Here is a 20,183-nt window from a genome sequence, read left to right on the forward strand (position 1 = left end):
GATTCCTCATCTATAATCAGTTTAATTAATTTTAGTGAACATTCACTTAAAACCTTATTCCAATTGGTCTGGAAATCCATATCATAAGAAGTTGTGGATTGTTTATTCAAACTCAGTCCACGGGGGATTATTTTTCTCTCCAGATAACCATTGAGAGAGTTATGATCCCACCAAAGTTTCTGTTCCTTTTTTAATAGTTGATCCAGCTTATTTAGCATGGAATCAGAATCCACTTGTATGGTATCCCCTGAAGATGAATCATCCTGAAAAATACATGCCAATTTATTAAGACGTACCATATTGTCCTGAGTGTCTAACGTTGTAACAGTAGATGGCAATATGCTGAAAGTCTAAATCCACATGAAAATCTTGCTAAACTGTATAAAGGGTTCCATAGAGCGAGCACGGGCAAATCTCCTTCCAACAGCAGAGTATGTGTGTCTGTGTCCAGCTGCAGCAATGAGACTCATGGGTCTTTCCCACCTGGTGATCAAGTACCTGCACGGACTGGATTAGGAGTGAATCCTTCAATAGGAGAACAAAAAGAATCCAGCAACATGTTTCAGTGCAACATATTTTATTTATGTTAAACAATATAATTTTTTTTTTTGTACAACCTCTCCACGTTGTTTATTCTTTTTACCATCCTATTATAAATCATGCCATTATTTAGGATGTTTATTTGCATTTTTTATTACTTAAGAAAAAGTTGTCTATTTTGTAGCAATGCTGTTAGTTAATCCTCAGTAGCGAATTGGTTAAACCCTTTTTCTGCACATATGTTTGTAATCATTTGCACTAATTTTATTCAGGATTGCCTTTTATATGGCTCCACATACAAGGAGCAGATTAGGTTTGGACCGTGAAGAAGGCGGATTAGGCCGCCGAAACGCGTAGTCCCATTTGCGTTTATTTCTGCCATGCACTCTGGTTCCTGATCCTTGTGGGTCGTCTTTTTAACCTTGTTGAAGAAATAAAGAAAAGCATCATTTTACTCCAACCCTGGTTTGCTGAGTTCTTGCTGGATTCTTTTTGTTCTCCTAAAACCCATCTATATATACAAACAAGAAGTGAAGAAGTGCAATTTGTCAGTAAAATGCTCAATTTTTCACCCGGTCATGTGAATGAGGCCAAGCTCCAATATGTAAAACATTCCATCTCTATATATAAAAATCAATATGTGTGTGTGTGTGTGTGTGTGTGTGTATATCACCAACCAATCACGAAGCACCTTTCATTTCACCAGAGCTGTTCAAAAGAAGCTAAGCTGTGATTGGTTGCTATGACCAACAGTTTTCCCACTTGACAACACCTCAGCAGACACTGACATGGTGGGAGAAATCTAGCATCCCTGGGAACATAAGCTCATTTGTAGAAAATTGGTATAGATTTGATTATTAAAACTTAACTTTTAATCAGTCATTAAAAACAATTAAAGTGCCGAAGAAGTGCCAAAAAAGTGCTCATGCATATGTGCAAATAAAACAGCAACCTGTGCTATGCCGCCTATGCTTCCCTTTCTGAAGGACAAAAGATGACAAACAGTATATCCAGCTGTACATTAGTGTACCTTGGTATTTGCATCCAAGTATCAAAAACACACACTATCTCAGCTTATTCAATCAGAAAATATTAATCAAAAATCATCCATGGTGGGCTTATATGCATTGCCAGCAGCCAAGCTTCACAATATTAGCCTCAAGTTCAGCAATAAGCATGTCCTTCAAGGATAAGGCGGAGTTTTTTGTTCCTGGTAACATGTCTAAGAACATTAATATATGCGTCTCTTAATGAGTCACTGTGATATACCAGCCATTGTCTGCCCCCCAGAGCACATGACAGAAATGAATCCCCCCTCCCTTGCCCCTATACCCATTACACATCCTCCATCCCGTAGGCACATCTTCCCTCTTAAAGGGATCATTGGTATGGAAGTCAGAGCAAATCCATCCAGCGCTTTGGTTTTGACCCCAAGCCTCTCTTAAAGGGATCCCCGGTATGGAAGTTAGGACCGTTCCACTCAGCTCTGTGGTTTTGACCCCAGGGTCTCTTAAAGGGATCATTGGTATGGAATTTAGGGCAAATCCCCTCTGCGCTTTGGTGCTGACACCAGGCCCTTCTTAAAGGGATCTCCGGTATGGAAGTCAGGGCAAATCCATCCAGCGCTTTAATTCTGACCCCAGGCCTCTCATAAAGGGATCTCCTGTATGGAAGTCAGGCAATTGCCTTCAAATGCTTTGGAACTGACCCCAGGCTCTCTTAAAGTGATCTCCTGTATGGAAGTTAGGGCAAATCCCTCTGTGCTCTGATACTGACTCCAGGGTTCTATTAACCTTCGTCAGGCTGCATAATTTTACAACGTTAACAGGCTGCAGAGGTACAATTGTACCTTCATATATACCTCCACTGTGGGAAGACTTTCTCCTTTACTTGGTTTCAGAAACTAAAGTTCATTCAGCTACAAATGTTATGCTGATATCTATTGGCCAGTGTTGTTACTGCTCACTTATGTTGCTGTCAATTAAGTTGATTCAAACTGGGAGTGGCTTCTACTTCTCTTCCTGCCTCCCTCCTCTCAGTAGCCATTTTGCTGTTCATCTCATTGCTGTGAGCACACACATTTCTAAGCTTGTGAAGTCTTCAATTTCTTGGATACGAAGGTAGGAAAGTCTCACAGGATCTAACAGCCAGTTATACCTTCATTCGCCTTATGTGGGGACAGAACAGTCAGAAATTGTCTTTGAGCCTGGACTTGGCTTACATATATTTTGTATGAAACTTATCACTATAGGTATGATTTTTATAAGAAAAATGGATAATAATTAGTATCTACATATTGTTTTACAATGTTTTACTTATATTCAGCACAAAATAAAGATGGTGGCTCTGTTACAATTTTCCTATTGGTCGAAAAAACAGTCGAAGATGGAATGAAAATTCTGAAACCGTATACGGTTTACATAATATATAAATGACATTTATAAATAATTATCACTAGAAATAATTTACTTTTCTATCTGCTCTTTAGAATCGAGTTTCATTCTACTTGCCACGTGTTACTGAACTAAATTACGAAGACAAAATTCATCTACCAAGTCATCATGAGTGATAGTGATGCTGGATCTAGTTTCCGCCATAATCCAAGAAAACGTGTTTGCAGGTTAGTATCATTTTGTGAAAAGCCAATAATGTAGCATTGTGTAGTATTTCGGAAAATTATTTATTTTTCATTTTTTTCATATTTACAGATTTACGTCTGACGAAATAATGCGAATGCTAGAAGAATCTGATTCTGAGCATGAGGAAGAACCATATGTTACATCTGATGATGAAAACTTTGTACCACAAGTGGATGTTACTGAAGAAGATTCAGACATTGAACAAGAAATGGTCATAGAGCAGGAAAAAGAATATGACTCAGACGAAAGTGTTGAGGATGAGCTGTGCCTCAAAGTGCAGGCGACATTTGGACTGCTAAGGATAAAACTCAATGGTGTAGTGATCCACTGCCAAATGCACAAACAAAATCTCGTAATGTCCTACGACAAAGAGGTGGCCCTGCAGCAATCAGCAACCTGTATACAGCAAAAGAGATATTCAAGTCAATCATGACTCCCGAGATGTGTGACATCATATTACGAGAAACGAATCGAAAGGCCAAGAGAGTTTGTGATGCTTACAACAACGAACTGGTACAACGTTTTCCTGATTCTTCTGAACGGCCACCACAAAAAACATTCAAGCAATTTACTGAAACTGAACTCCATGCATTTTTGGGCATACTGATTGCTGCTGGTGTGCACAGAGACAACAAAGAGAATCAGGAGGAAATGTGGAATGTTGATGCTCTGCCTCTTATACGTGCAGCCATGTCTCGTGACCGCTTCAAGATGATACTCAGATTTATCAGATTTGACAACGAAAATACACGTGCAGAACGTGTGCAAACAGATAAAGCTGCACCAATACGGGACATCTGGACAATGCTGAACAGAAATCTGAAGAGAGCCTACAAGCCATATAATTGTATCACCGTTGACGAGCAATTATTTCCATTTGGAGGCCATACTAAATTTACCCAGTATATACCTTCAAAACCAGCTAAATATGGCATAAAGATTTTCTGGGCTTGTGACTCGTCAAACGCCTACCTATTACAAGGTCAGCTCTACACTGGGAAACCAACTGATGGTCCTCGACAAGTAAACATTGGTGAACGAACAGTATTGGACCTATTGAGCTCGTGTAAAGGCTCTGGAAGAAATGTCACCACCGATAACTTCTTTACAACCATGGAACTAGCTAAGGTATTGAACTCCTGGAACATGACACTAGTTGGTACAGCGAGAAAAAACAAAAGGTTCCTACCTAGCAACATGCAGCCTGCCAAAGAAAGGCCTGTAAACTCGACAAATTTTGCCTACAATCATGATGCAACAGTCTGTTCATATGTACCAAAGAAGAACAAATCAGTCGTGCTTCTATCATCTATGCACATGACGGGAGAAGTTGAAGAGACACTAGCAGCCAAGCCAGAGATAATAAAATACTACAACAAAACAAAAGGCGGAGTTGATGTTATGGATAAAATGTTGGGAGAGTACACTGTGAAACGACGAACATTACGTTGGCCTCTGGCATTTTTATACAATATGATTGACGTCACTGGATTTGCATCCTACATCATCTACAGAGAACACAATCCAAGCTTCAGGACAAAGGATCAACGAAGAAAGTTCCTGAAAGATCTCGCAAATCAGCTGTGTATGCCTGCAATTCAAGATCGTAGTACAAATCGAATGATGATGAGAAACCATTTTCTTCAAGGTGCAGTAGAAATGGTGCTTGGACGATGCATTCTGGTAGCATCGCAAGCAGCAGCTGGCCCTCAAATACCTCATCGTAGTCGTGGACCCTCCCCTGTTGTTGGTAGTTGCTATGTCTGCTGAGACCTGAGGTGAAAACAACGTAAGACTAGAAAGTCTTGTGTGGTTTGTGTGAAACCCATTTGCGATGAACACTCGGTAGCAAAGACAACATGCATTACTTGCGAAGAAAATCAATAAAAAAAGTTTCTTACATTTTCTTTTATAATGTAAATGAACAGTTTTTTTACTTGTTTATAATAATAAAATAGCATTATCATTAAAAAAAATATTCTTTTTTCCTTGCATTATCTTCATTCAAAATATATGAGGGTACATTTGTACCTATGCAGCTTGTTATGGATGCAAAAATATCTCGACCCCTTATCTCGGAAGAGGGTGGAGATATTTTATTGAAATTTGGCCAATATATTCTGGACCAAAACTGCAGAGATGTCACGAAATTTCAGCCCTCTACGGCTTTTCGAAAAAAAGTTATTGCAATTTTAAAACGGAATAGGTACAATTGTACCTACTCAGCCGGACGAAGGTTTAAAGGGATCATCGGTATGCAAGTCAGGGCAAATCCACTCAGCCGTCTGGTTCTGATCCCAGGCTCTCTTAAAGGGATCCCCAGTATGGAAGTTAGGGCAAATCCACTCAGCGCTCTGGTTCTGACCCGTCCCCTCTTAAAGGGATCCTCGGTACGGAAGTGAGGGAAAATCCACTCTGCGCTTTGGTACTGACCCCAGGCCTCTCTTAACCCCTTCCTGACATCAGACGTACTATCCCGTCCATGGGACCCGGGCCCCTATGCCCATGGACGGGATGGTACGTCTACCGCGATCAGCGGCGCCCACGTGGTGAGCGTCGCTGATCGCGGCCGAGTGTCACACACAGCTGACACCCGGCACAATGTGTCAGGGGCGGTCACGGACCGCCCCGACACGTTAACCCCTTGCACACCGCGATCAAACATGATTGCGGTGTACCGGGGGTTAAAGGGAAGCATCGGCAGGGAGGGGGCTCCCTCCGTGCTTCCCTGGCCCCCCACGGCAGCGCAATGTGCAGCGCTGCTGCGGGGGGCTCCTTTCCTGCAGGCCCCCGAATCCAAGATGGAGACGGGGGCCTTCGGGGGCCTGCAGGAAGCTGGCTTCCTCAGTGGCTGCAAAGCGCAGGCATGAGGAAGCCTTCGGCACTGCCTGTGACAGATCGCTGATCTATCACAGCGATCTGTCACAGGACAGTGATGTCCCACCTGGGACTATTTAATAAAGTAAAAAAAAAATTAAAAAAAAGTGTTAAAATAATAATTAAAAAAAAAAAAAAAAAAAAAAAAAAATCGCCAAATAAATTCGAAAAAAAAAAAAAATATTCCCCCAAATAAATCCATTTTTTGGAAATAAAAAAAAAAAAAAAAAAAAATAAAAGTACACATATTAGGTATCGCCGCGTCTGTAACGACCCGCCCTATAAACCTGTCCCATTAGTTAACCCCTTTAGCAAACCCCTTAAAAAATAAAAATAAAAAACGAAGCAAAAAATAATGTTTTATTATCATACCGCCAAACAAAAAGTGTAATAACGCGTGATCAAAAAGACGCATATAAATATCCATGGTACTGCTGAAAATGTCATCTTGTCCCACAAAAAACGAGCCATGACACAGCATCATCAGTGAAAAAATAAAAAAGTTATAGCTCGCAGAATAAAGCGATGCAAAAATAATTATTTTTTATATAAAATAGTTTTCATTGCATAAAACCGACAAAACATAAAAAAAAACGACCTAAATGAGGTATCGCTGTAACTGAACTGACCCGAAGAATAAAACCGCTTTATCAATTTTACCGCACGTGGAACGGTGTAAATGCACTCCCCCAAAAGAAATTCATGAAACGCTGGTTTTTGTTCATTCTGCGTCCCAAAAATCGGAATAAAAAGCGATCAAAAAATGTCACGTGCCCGAAAATGGTACCAATAAAAACGTCAACTCATCCTGCAAAAAATAAGACCTCACATGACTCGGTGGGTCAAAATACGGAAAAATTATAGCTCTCAATATGTGGTGATGCAAAAACTATTTTTACAATAAAAAGCGTCTTTTAGCGTGCGACAGCTGCCAAACATAAAAACTGCCATAAATAGTAAATCAAACCCCCTGTTATCACCCCCTTAGTTAGGGAAAAATAATAAAATAAAAAAAATGTATTTATTTCCATTTTTCCATTAGGGTTAGGGTTAGGGCAAGGGTTAGGGTAGGGTTAGGGCTAGGGTTAGGGCTAGGGTTAGGGTTAGGGCTAGGTTTAGGGGTGTGTTGGGCTTCGGGTTGGAGTTAGAATTGGGGGTTTCCACTGTTTGGGCACATCAGGGGCTCTCCAAATGCAACATGGCGTCTGATCTCAATTCCAGCCAATTCTGAGTTGAAAAAGTCAAATGGTGCTCCTTCCCTTCTAAGCTCTGCCATGCGCCCAAACAGTGTTTTACCCCCACATGTAGGGTATCAGCCTACTCAGGACGAATTGCAAAACAATTTTTGGGGTCCAATTTCTCCTGTTACCCTTAGGAAAATAAAAAATTGGGGGCAAAAATATCATTTTTGTGGAAAAAAATGATTTTTTTATTTTCACGTCCGAGCGTTATAAACTTCTGTGAAGCACTTGGGGGTTCAAAGTGCTCACCACACATCTAGATAAGTTCCGTGGGGGGTCTAGTGTCCAAAATGGGGTCACTTGTGGGGAGTTTCAATAGTTTAGGTACATCAGGGGCTCTCCAAACGCACATGACACCCGCAGACCATTCCATCAAAGTCTGCATTCCAAGACATCACTGCTTCTCTTCCGAGCCCCGACGTGTGTCCATACAGTAGTTTTCTCCCACATATGGGGTGTCAGCGTACTCATGACAAATTGGACAACCACTTTTGGGGTTCAATTTCTCCTGTTACCCTTGGGAAAATGAAAAAATTGGGGACTAATTGATCATGTTTGTGGAAAAAATACAATTTTTTTATTTTCATGCCCTGGCATTATAAACTTCTGTGAAGCCCTTGGGGGTTCAAAGTGCTCACCTCACATCTAGATAAGTTCCTTAGGGGGTCTAGTCTTCAAAATGGGGTCATTTGTGGGGGGTTTCCACTGTTTAGGTACATTAGGGGCTCTCCAAAGGCAACATGACACCCGCAGACCATTCCATCAATGTCTGCATTCCAAAATGTCACTACTTCCCTTCCGAGCCCCGACGTGTGCCCATACAGTAATTTTCTCCCACATATGGGGTATCAGCATACTCAGGACAAATTGGACAACAACTTTTGGGGTCCAATTTCTCCTGTTACCCTTGGGAAAATAAAAAAATGGTGACTAAAAGATCATGTTTGTGGAAAAAATACGATTTTTTTATTTTCACGCCCGGGCGTTATAAACTTCTGTGAAGCACGGGGGGGTTCAAAGTGCTCACCACACATCTACATAAGTTCCTTGGGGGGTCTAGTTTACAAAATGGTGTCATTTGTGGGGGGTTTCCACTGTTTAGGTACATCAGGGGTTTTCCAATTGCGACATGGTGTCCGATCTCAATTCCAGCCAAAAACGTCAAATGGCGCTGCTTCCCTTCCGAGCTCTGCCATGCGCCCAAATAGTGGTTTACCCCCACATGTGGGGTATCAGCGTACTCAGGACCAATTGCACAATAACTTTTAGGGTGCTATTACCCTTGGAAAAATAAGAATTAAGGGTGAAAAGATCATTTTTGTGGAAAAAATATGATTTTTTAATTGTACGACTTTATGTTATAAACTTCTGTGAAGCCCTTGGGGGTTCAAAGTTCTCACCACACATCTAGATAAGTTCCTTAGGGGGTCTAGTTTCCAAAATGGTGTCATTTGTGGGGGGTTTTCCAATCGCGACATGGTGTCTGATCTCAATTCCAGCCAAAAACGTCAAATGGCGCTGCTTCCTTTCCGAGCTCTGCCATGCGCCCAAATAGTGGTTTACCCCCACATGTGGGGTATCAGCGTACTCAGGACAAATTGCACAATAACTTTTAGGATCCTGTTACCCTTGGGAAAATAAAAATTGGGGTGAAAAGATCATTTTTGTGGATAAAATATGATTTTTTAATTGTACCGCTGTACGTTATAAACTTCTGTAAAGCCCTTGTGGGTTCAAAGCTCTCGCCACATATCTAGATAAGTTTCTTGGGGGGTCTAGTTTCCAAAATGGGGTCACTTGTAGGGGGGTTTCACTGTTTAGGTACATCTGGGTCTCTCCAAACGTGACATGGCGTCCGATCTGAATTCCAGCCAATTTTGCATTGAAAAAGTCAAATGGCGCTCCTTCCATTCTGAGCTCTGCCATGCGCCAAAACAGTCGTCCCCCCCCCCACAAATCAGGTATCAGCGTACTCAGGACAAATTGCACAATAACTTTTGCAGTCCAATTTCTCCTGTTACCCTTGGTAAAGTAAAAAAAAATTGAACCTGAATTATTTTTTTTGTGAAAAAAAGTTAGATGTTCATTTTTTTTTAAATATTCAAAAAAATTCCTGTGACGCACCTGAAGGGTTAATAAACTTCTTGAATGTGGTTTTGAGCACCTTAAGGGGTGCAGTTTTTAGAATGGTGTCACTTTTGGGTATTTTCTATCATATAGACCCCTCAAAGTGGCTTCAAATGTGATGTGGTCCTAAAAATAAAATGGTGTTGTAAAAATGAGAAATCGCTGGTCAACTTTTAACCCTTATAACTTCCTAACAAAAAAAATTTTTGGTTCCAAAATTGTGCTGATGTAAAGTAAACATGTGGGAAATGTTAGTTATCAAGTTTTTTGTGTGCCGTATCTCTGTGATTTAAGGGCATAAAAACTTAAAGTTGGAAAATTGTAAAATTTTCAAAATTTTTGCCAAATTTCCGTTTTTCTCACTAATAAACGCAAGTTATTTGAATGAAATTTTACCACTAACATGAAGTACAATATGTCACGAGAAAACAATGTCAGAATCACCTGGATCCATGGAAGCGTTCCAGAGTTATGACCTCATAAAGGTACAGTGGTCAGAATTGTAAAAATTGGCTCGTCATGAACGTGCAAACCACCCTTGGGGGTGAAGGGGTTAAAGGGATCTCTGGTATGGAAGTTAGGGTAAATCCCTCAGCGCTCTGATTCTCACCCCAGGCTTCTATTAAAGGGATCATTGGTATGGAAGTCAGGGCAAATTCACTCAGTGCTCTGGTTCTGATGCCAGGCCTCTCTTAAAGGGATCCCCAGTATGGAAGTTAGGACCGTTCCACTCAGTGCACTGGTTCTGACTCCAGGCTGACGGGATGTTGTGGGATATTAGTGGTAGTTGTCCAGTGGCTCTGGCTGATGGGATGATGTGGGATATTAGGAGTAGTAATCCAGTGGCTCTGGCTGACGGGATGATGTGTGATATTAGCGGTAGTTGTCCGGTGGCTCTGGCTGATGGGATGATGTGGGATATTAGGGGTAGTAGTCTGGTATCTCTGGCTGACGGGATGATGTGGGATATTATAGTGAATATGGCTATGCGGAGTGGGCGGGGCTCTACACTCAGCTTTATATATATATAGATATAATCATTATAGTTTGTTATAACTAACCGTAGTTAGTTACTATGCCCGGGAAGCGCCAAGCTCTTCAGCTAGTTATCTAATAAAAATGATCTACTGAGATATGGAATAAAGAATTCATGAAATCCTTAAACACATAATGAAATATGGAATTTGGAATCTTCCACGGTTCAATAGGCATATAACATACATTTAATCTAAAGGCTAATGTCTGTTGCTGCACATATAATCTTGCCTATTTATTACATTTGACTTATTGCATTTAAGGATTTAATCATTACCGGTGTGAAATGAAAATTACAATCAGAAGTACAGTGATAATCAATGCCGCCAGTGATTGACCTTCTCTCCTCACTAGAGCATTGACTGCTTACACATTAGTACAATACAGCGGTGATGTGAGGAATGGTGTTTATATAGTAAAGCCCATTAAAATGACCCTGGATGTCTGCGGCAAGACTTAGATGGGAAACAGTTCCATAGGAGCAATTACCGCAGTACTTCTTGATTTTATAAAACGTGACTGTTAATGCCAACTGAATGCTTATATAGATGATTATAGGTCATATATGATGAGAATGTCAGTCCCGTGCTTTAATATATATATATACATACACACACATCACACACATATCTCAATTGGAGAACAAACAGAAAGGTCAAAGCTATTTATCTGATGATTTTATCCAATATGAAAACTCCAATGTAAACGCAAAGAACAAAGAATGCATTAATGAATGTCCTATGGCTAAAAACCAGGATTTTCTCTGTGGATGGCAGCACTGCCCTCCCTGCCACTGTGCCAGCTGTGCCCACTCACCCATAGTGACATGATCTTCCAGTCCTTGAAACTCGCAGGAGCACATCAGATACTCTGGAACCTGCAGAACTGCTCCCAGCTGCAAGCCTCTGTGTCCATGTCACGTGTGCCCGTCTACACGTTGCCATAGAGATTCAACATAGATACAAATGTATTCATGCAGCAAAAGAGCCCGGGCTCAATGAGAGCACTCAGATGTCACTGAGACAAATACAATGCATGGTGGAAAAGAACGACCTACAGCACACCGCTACTTAGTGTGTGGCGGTGCCCCCTCTCCCCAGGCAGGCAGAGTTATATGTCCAAGAAAATGGAGCAACCCACAAAAAAGAACCAAAAGATATAATAAATAATATCAATATACAATCTTACAATTCAGAGGATACATGTGCAAATAAAATCAGACACAAACTGCAACCACTCCGAGAATAAGAGTATGGGTCCTGCCTACAAGAGCTTACAGTCTAAAGCCACGTTCACACGTTCAGTAGTTGGTCAGCATTTTACATCAATATTTGTAAGGCAAAACCAGAAGTGGGTGAAAAATGGTGGTGCATGTGTTTCTATTAGGCCTCATTCACACGTCAGTATTCTGCATCAGTGTTTGGATGCCAAAACCAGGAGTGGAACTTAGTGCTCATACTCACTTGCGAGAGACTTGCACGATCCTCGTGCGAGTCTCTCTCATGAAAACCTGGCACTGCCGCCGGCACTGGGACTGGAGCGCGTGGCTGCATGTATTTCTATGCAGCACCACACTCCGCTCCGAGTGCCGGCGGCAGTGCCACGTTTTCACACGCGAGACTCGTGCGAGTCTCTCGCAAGTGAGTATGAGCCCTTACAGAGAAAAACTATCATTGAAAGCTTGACTCCTGTTCTGTGCTTTAGAGACACTCCTGGTTTGGGCATAAAAATACTGATGAAATACTGATCAAAAATAATGATGTGTGAATAAGACCTCAATACTTTTACTCTGATTTGTCCACTCCTGATTTACAAATTTTGATGTAAAATACTGAACGTGTGACTGTGGCCTCATAGAAGCAAAAGTAACATGTTGTGAAACCTTCTGTGATTTAACGTATCGTTATTCACTGATTTCATATATAGCCAGAACTTGCCCCAGCCACATTATTGATAATTCTGCTCCAGACTGTGTTCCCCAAAGGTTTACGATTTATTTTGCCTATACGTTGAAAATCATAGACACCCTATTAACCTGGTCTTTAGCAACCATTTTAGTCTGGGGAGAGGCTAACTATATTATTTCCATTGGGATTATTGACAAGAAGTCCAGAAAAATATCTGCATGATCTCTCCTATATCTCCCATATCTTCAATTCTGAAAATTTCTGCAAACCGATATATATATATATATATATATATATATACACACACACACACACTTGTGTATGTGTATATGCATACTATATATAATCAATAGCTTTGGACTTCTATACTCTTCACACTTTATTTTACTGCACCTTGAAACCAAAAGACCCCCATACCCTAAATAAGGACCGTCCTTGGCACAGATGAGTCAAGCAGGACAATAAAAATATGATTATGACACCACTGTCTGTTACTCTATCCAATGTACATAGAAAGCCAACTCTAAGCATTGTGATAAAGCTCAATACACCAGAATCTGGAGAAGATGCCAGTCCCCATCCATCACACCCTGGGATCAATACTGCAGGGAGTAAGAGCAGCACATTTACTGGGCATCTTTGTGGGTTTCTCCTGCTCAGCCAGTAACATTTTGACTTTTGCAAATGAGAGATTTTTGCAGCAGCTGATGAAGGAGACAACAGCTTGTTCTAGCTGATGGAGATAGAAATCCATGATTGCACTCACCAGTTTGCTGTGCAGTGAATTAATGCCCGGTGACAGCACAGGCACTAAATCCTGAGACGTTCCTGGAATCGGATGTTCATCATGTTCCTCCATTGAGCACCTCCTGGCACTATCGATCCGGCTCACATGCTTGTGGCACTGCTGCCTGGGCTGATGCTCTGCCTGGAGCCTCCTTCCCTCCTTCTGTCAGCTGCTTAGTGCCTAGACCAGCTCTAGCAGAATGTGTTCCCTGCTGTACTCTACTTCTGCCAACAGGGGACGCCACTGAGCTTTCTTCTTCAGTCCCAATTGATTTTTAGAACAGCTCTGAAGGAATATATTCTCACATATACAACTTTTATACAATAGATGAGAAATAATAGTCTGACACTATTCATGATCTAAAAGTAAATGAAACATTGCACTGAAAATCAGGTTCATGTCTCTCACTTTTAATATTTTATTTTACAAATTTGAACTTTGACTTGTTAATGTATAATTCTATTTATGGCATATATATTATTTAGCTATACATGTTTATGCCTAAGCGAGAAGAAGGGGATCTACTGCAGAGATAAATTTTAAGAAACTTATTATTTTTTTCAATAAAAATTGATTCATTATAATTTCCTTTCTCCCACCGCGATACTGAAATTGGCTTCTTATTCGTCTAGTTTTTTATTCGGACCTGAATTTGGTTTCTTATTTGTAGCATTTTCTCTTTTGTTTTTACATGTTTAATATCAATCCCCCCAAAAATCCCAATAATACAATACATGCAGTTATGAGCCCTGATGTGAATATAATGAAAAACAGCTGAGAAATCAAAGTGGAACAACAATTGGCATCAAAGTGGGCAATGAGGGTATTATTGAAAGGGTTAAATGACTTGGCCACTCATCTCATACAGTGGATGCACAGATAATTAAGGATGCCTCTCATCAAGTTCAAGTCACTCCAGCCTGGCCCAAAGAGATTCTGAGCATGAGCGCTGGAATCAAAGTGGGAAAACAAACAATTTTGAGTTATTGGTGTTTTTAAGGGATTATATAACTTTATGCCATTGATCTTGCATCACCATTATGTAACAAGGTGGCATGGGGTGGTAGCTATGGCCAAGTCACTTAAAGCTACAGTCCACAAACAGAGAAAACAAAGAACAAATATCCTAAAATAAAAAAGTAAAAAATAAATAAATTGCAAAAATTGCATGAAGGTAGTAATAATAATAAGGGTATTTAGTAAACATAATTTTGATCAAAAGAATGTACAAGCCATCCCGCCACGTCAAGGCAACCCTTGTGGGACAGTCCGAACTCTTGTATTTAAAACCTTTCCACTTGTCAAGTGACGTGAATGTGAACAAGGACCGAGGGACTGAACCACAAGTAATGGCATAGGCCAGACAGGATGGATTTTCCAACTCAGAAACAGGGCGGTCACACCCTTATATGCACAGAATGCACATTGAACTAAATGAGAAACTAGGTCTTCTCTGTGCAAAGATCATTGACAAGTGGAATGCAATTTTTGCAATTTATTTATTTTTACTTTTTTATTTTAGGATATTTGTTTTTTGTTTTTGGCTTTCTCTGTGTAAAGGTCATGTGTTTATATGCATTTACATTTTGCATACATTTTAATTTACTTTTTCAGCTCAGACCTAGTTTCTCATTTAGTCCACAGAGTCCACTGAGCAAACAGTCAGCGAGCACCCCAGCCACTTGTACATGAAATGGACAGGACAGATATAACCCAGCTGAATTATCTTTTCTCTGCAGCCGCTGCAGCACAGGCAAAAACGAGATCCAGGTACTCGGTTAAAATCTAACAGGGATAACTTTTTATTGAATGCGTAGAGGAGGTAGTAATAAGTAGAAGAAGGAAGAAAACTGTAATTGCAGCATATCAGTCAACCCTCCTGCTCTTTCCCTTAGTTCCTCTGCTGCTGAATCAGGGACAGCTGATATATATATAGCTGATATATAGTGCTGATGACACAAAGCTAGGAGGGATAGCTAATACTAGAGAAGAGAGAGAGAGGATTCAAAAAGATTTAAATAAACTGGAGAAGTGGGCAGCAACTAACAGAATGGTTTTTAACAGGGAGAAATGCAAAGTACTACATCTGGGCAATAAAAATGAAAAAAGCATATATAGAATGGGAGGAACAGGGCTAAGTGACAGCACATGTGAAAAAGACTTGGGTATACTAATAGATCACAGACTGAATATGAGTCAACAGTGTGATGCAGCAGCAAAAAAGGCAAATGCAATTCTAGGATGTATTAACAGAAGCATACAGTCTAGATCACGTGAAGTCATTATTTCCCTCTACTCCTCTTTGGTCAGACCTCATCTGGAATATTGTGTCCAATTTTGGGCACCACATTTTAAAAAAGACATCAACAAACTGGAGCAAGTTCAGAAAAGAGCGACCAGAATGGTGACCGGTCTGCAAACCCTGTCTTATGAGGAAAGGTTGCAGGATTTGGGAATGTTTAGTTTGCAAAAGAGAAGACTGAGAGGAGACTTAATAGCTGTCTACAAATATCTAAAGGGCTGTCACATTGTAGAAGGATCAACTTTATTCTCATTTGCACAAGGAAAGACTAGAAGCAATGGGATGAAGCTGAATGGGAGGAGACACAGATTAGATATTAGAAAAAACTTTTTGACAGTTAGAGTGATCAATGAGTGGAATCTATGATTCTATGATTCTATGATGAGTAGAATCTATGATTCTATGATTCTATGAGTTATCTTACCAGGTACCGCTGCCCATTCTGTGGACAGCAGCTCGCTTTAGTCGAGCAGTCTCTAGAACAAAAAAGAGGCACAGGACAAACCCTAGGCAACGTTATTTGTGTGCCAAGATGTAATGCTATCACCACATTGGTCTGCCTTGCAGCTGTGTGCTGGCAGACTCTTCAGTACCTGGAAATAGGTGAGTATGCTATGTTATTTTGTTTTAGTAGAACTTTTTTTATTAGAACTTGTGGGGACTATTGGGGGCTATCACAAAATTGGAGGGGCTACTGGGGGCCATCATACAAGTGGAAGGGCTACTGGGGCCATCATGCAAGTGAAGTGGCTACTGAGAGCCATCATACAAGTGGAGCACTACTGGGCCCTCATGCAAGTGTAGGGGCTACTGGGGGCAATCATAAAAGTTTAGGGGCTACTGAGGGCTATCATACAAGTGGAGAGGCTACTGGGGGCCATAATAAAAGTGGAGTGGCTACTGAGGTCCATCATGCAAGTGGAGGGGTTACTGGGGCATATAGTGTGTTGTTGGGTGTTTACTTGTGCCCATCCTGCTGCGTGTGGGAGATATGAACCCATTTTTTGTGTGTGTGGGAGCTGTGGGTCCATCTTGCTGTGTGTGAAGGAGCTGTGTACCATTGCTACTGTGTGTGGGGGCAGCACACTGTGCATAGGGGAGATGGGGGCCCAGCATACTGTGTATAAGGGAGCTGTGGGAATATAATACTGTGTATAGTGGAGCCGTGGATTCATCATACTGTGTTTAGGGAAGCTGTGGGCCCATCATATTGTAAATAGGGAGCAATGGGCCCATCATACTGTGTACAGGGGAGGTGTCTGGGGCATCACACTGCATAGGAGAGCTGTGGGCCCATTATACTGCGTATAGGTGAGCTGTACTTGAGGGGAGTCAGGGGGCATTATTAAGTGTTAAGTGGGCACTTTAGAAGCATTACTGTTATAGGGACACACAGAGTATTGTGACTCTCAAAGGTGCAAACAGGACTTTATCACTTTATAAGGGGCAAAATGTGGACACTTTTTTAGGACTTATCCAAAACAACAGAAGCCTAATAGACAGAATGCTTCATGAAAAGACCATCCAAAAAAAGGGAAGAAGCAATGCCTAAAATTACAAACTTTATTAAAGACATAATAAAATATCACAGAAAAAATCCATTGATAAGAATAGACATAATTATGCGGGGAACATAACACACAAAAAACCGCACAAAAAACCGCACGTAGGGTAAATAGCAATGCTGCATATATTATAGTCTTATAGTTCCCTGGCAAACAATAAAGCCACAGGAATGCACAGATTTAATTAAATAGTAAGAACACAGTGGTATATAGAAGCGCCAAACATAATGAGGCACATGGAAATGCAAAAGACAAGCCAGATTGGGGATACTGGGTAATGTGATATGCATGAGCACTAGTGACAATAAGAATATACAGTGGGGCAAAAAAGTATTTAGTCAGTCAGCAATAGTGCAAGTTCCACCACTTAAAAAGATGAGAGGCGTTTGTAATTTACATCATAGGTAGACCTCAACTATGGGAGACAAACTGAGAAAAAAAAATCCAGAAAATCACATTGTCTGTTTTTTTTCATTTTATTTGCATATTATGGTGGAAAATAAGTATTTGGTCAGAAACAAGCAAACAAGATTTCTAGCTCTCACAGACCTGTAACTTCCTCTTTAAGAGTCTCCTCTTTCCTCCACTCATTACCTGTAGTAATGGCACCTGTTTAAACTTGTTATCAGTATAAAAAGACACCTGTGCACACCCTCAAACAGTCTGACTCCAAACTCCACTATGGTGAAGACCAAAGAGCTGTCAAAGGACACCAGAAACAAAATTGTAGCCCTGCACCAGGCTGGGAAGACTGAATCTGCAATAGCCAACCAGCTTGGAGTGAAGAAATCAACTGTGGGAGCAATAATTAGAAAATGGAAGACATACAAGACCACTGATAATCTCCCTCGATCTGGTGCTCCACGCAAAATCCCACCCCGTGGGGTCAGAATGATCACAAGAACGGTGAGCAAAAATCCCAGAACCACACGGGGGGACCTAGTGAATGAACTGCAGAGAGCTGGGACCAATGTAACAAGGCCTACCATAAGTAACACACTACGCCACCATGGACTCAGATCCTGCAGTGCCAGACGTGTCCCACTGCTTAAGCCTGTACATGTCCGGGCCCGTCTGAAGTTTGCTAGAGAGCATTTGGATGATCCAGAGGAGTTTTGGGAGAATGTCCTATGGTCTGATGAAACCAAACTGGAACTGTTTGATAGAAACACAACTTGTCGTGTTTGGAGGAAAAAGAATACTGAGTTGCATCCATCAAACACCATACCTACTGTAAAGCATGGTGGTGGAAACATCATGCTTTGGGGATGTTTCTCTGCAAAGGGGCCAGGACGACTGATCCGGGTACATGAAAGAATGAATGGGGCCATGTATCGTGAGATTTTGAGTGCAAACCTCCTTCCATCAGCAAGGGCATTGAAGATGAAACATGGCTGGGTCTTTCAACATGACAATGATCCAAAGCACACCGCCAGGGCAACGAAGGAGTGGCTTCGTAAGAAGCATTTCAAGGTCCTGGAGTGGCCTAGCCAGTCTCCAGATCTCAACCCTATAGAAAACCTTTGGAGGGAGTTGAAAGTCCGTGTTGCCAAGCGAAAAGCCAAAAACATCACTGCTCTAGAGGAGATCTGCATACCAACATACCAACAACAGTGTGTGGCAACCTTGTGAAGACTTACAGAAAACGTTTGACCTCTGTCATTGCCAACAAAGGATATATCACAAAGTATTGAGATGAAATTTTGTTTCTGACCAAATACTTATTTTCCACCATAATATGCAAATAAAATGAAAAAAAAACAGACAATGTGATTTTCTGGATTTTTTTTTCTCAGTTTGTCTCCCATAGTTGAGGTCTACCTATGATGTAAATTACAGACGCCTCTCATCTTTTTAAGTGGTGGAACTTGCACTATTGCTGACTGACTAAATACTTTTTTGCCCCACTGTAAACCCAGCATATACCCAGGCGTTAATGTAAGGTTGCTGCTAAAGCATATTTACCTTAAGGTGCGGGCAGGAGACCCCTCATAGTCCTTATCTATGAACTGGAGCAATATTTATGTTTCTCCCTCTCCCATAATGATAGTTCTGCTTCACGTCACTTGTCTCATCTATTGCATTTTTTCCGTGCTGTATTGTGCATAAATATGTGACCCTTCAGATTTTGTATTAGTCTATGTCTGATGAAGAGACCTGAGTAGTCTGGAAAGCTTGCAATGTGTTACCATCTTTTCAGTTAGCCATTAAAAGGTATCAACCACTGAGGACTCTCAATTCTGAATATTTTTTAAGAATTTCATGGAAGAGGAAAATATGTTATGGGATGTCCACATTCCAGTGTTTAGAGAGGTATATTCTCACACTGATGGTAGGGTTTGGAAGGGTCAGGAAACAAACCCTTAGAGATAAGTCTTCCCATATGACCCCTTTCACTGTAAATACTTATATATACTTACCATATAACACGGCTGTTGCAATACCAAGACTAAAAATTACCTGCATCCAGTACCAAACAAAACACACTATGCAAAACTCAATGTTATCATTAATAACACTATACAACAAATTAATACCACCAGAGCATGAATACTACCATTTTCATTGCCAATACTTCTAATAAAACCAATAAAAACTGGCCACTGAAAAAATAACTGACACCACCAAAATGTTACCAAATAAAAAACAATATAAAAAAGACCAATATTACCACCATACAATGACTATATTGCAATAGATATGTTATGCCCACTATCAGAGATTACAATACAGCTATATGTAGTGACTCATAGCTAAAATTATTTTTATCTGACCTGTCTTTCATTCTTCTCTCTCCTTTTCTCTAGTTCTCCCAACTTGAAATTGCTGAGAAATCTGCTGTTGAATTTCTATGAAAATTAGATACAAGTTCATTGTGCCGTGTGAAAAACCTTCCAGCTCTCCGGCCTTTGCTCCTTATTTCCCGCCTGGCATCTATCCTGCATTTGGTTCACAGGTCAGTTTACCCTCAGTCATCTGCAATCGCTTGTCGAGATCTCGTACACTGACACAGACCCCAGGCACTGATGATGCTAGTGTGAGATCTCGGTGACGAGCAGCAGGTGATGGACACTGGACTGACCGGTGAGCAAGAAGTGCTCTGACACAACCCACTGAACTTGCTGCTAATTGTCATAGTATTTCAATGACAGATTTCTCAGCA

At 40.9% G+C, this 20,183-nt stretch overlaps 1 protein-coding gene across 6 annotated transcripts in view; it reads right to left on the reverse strand.

The window, feature by feature from the left end:
• The window catches only part of TMEM200C (transmembrane protein 200C), a 399,449-nt gene extending 379,633 nt beyond the window's left edge, over positions 1-19,816 (reverse strand). For 2 of the 6 annotated variants that reach the window (XM_073550925.1, XM_073550926.1), the window contains exon 1: positions 13,133-13,423. The gene's annotated coding sequence lies outside the window, so the exon portion shown is untranslated. Of the gene's footprint in view, positions 1-11,275; positions 11,387-13,132; positions 13,443-19,794 lie in introns of those variants that run through there. The other 4 variants (XR_012221272.1, XR_012221273.1, XM_073550928.1 and 1 more) reach the window with 4 other exon arrangements.
• Positions 19,817-20,183: the final 367 nt, after the last annotated feature.

This window comes from Dendrobates tinctorius, unplaced genomic scaffold, assembly GCF_039654945.1.
Source record: "Dendrobates tinctorius isolate UK_male_01 unplaced genomic scaffold, ASM3965494v1 ptg000171l, whole genome shotgun sequence".
Classification (NCBI taxonomy): Eukaryota; Metazoa; Chordata; class Amphibia; order Anura; family Dendrobatidae; genus Dendrobates; species Dendrobates tinctorius.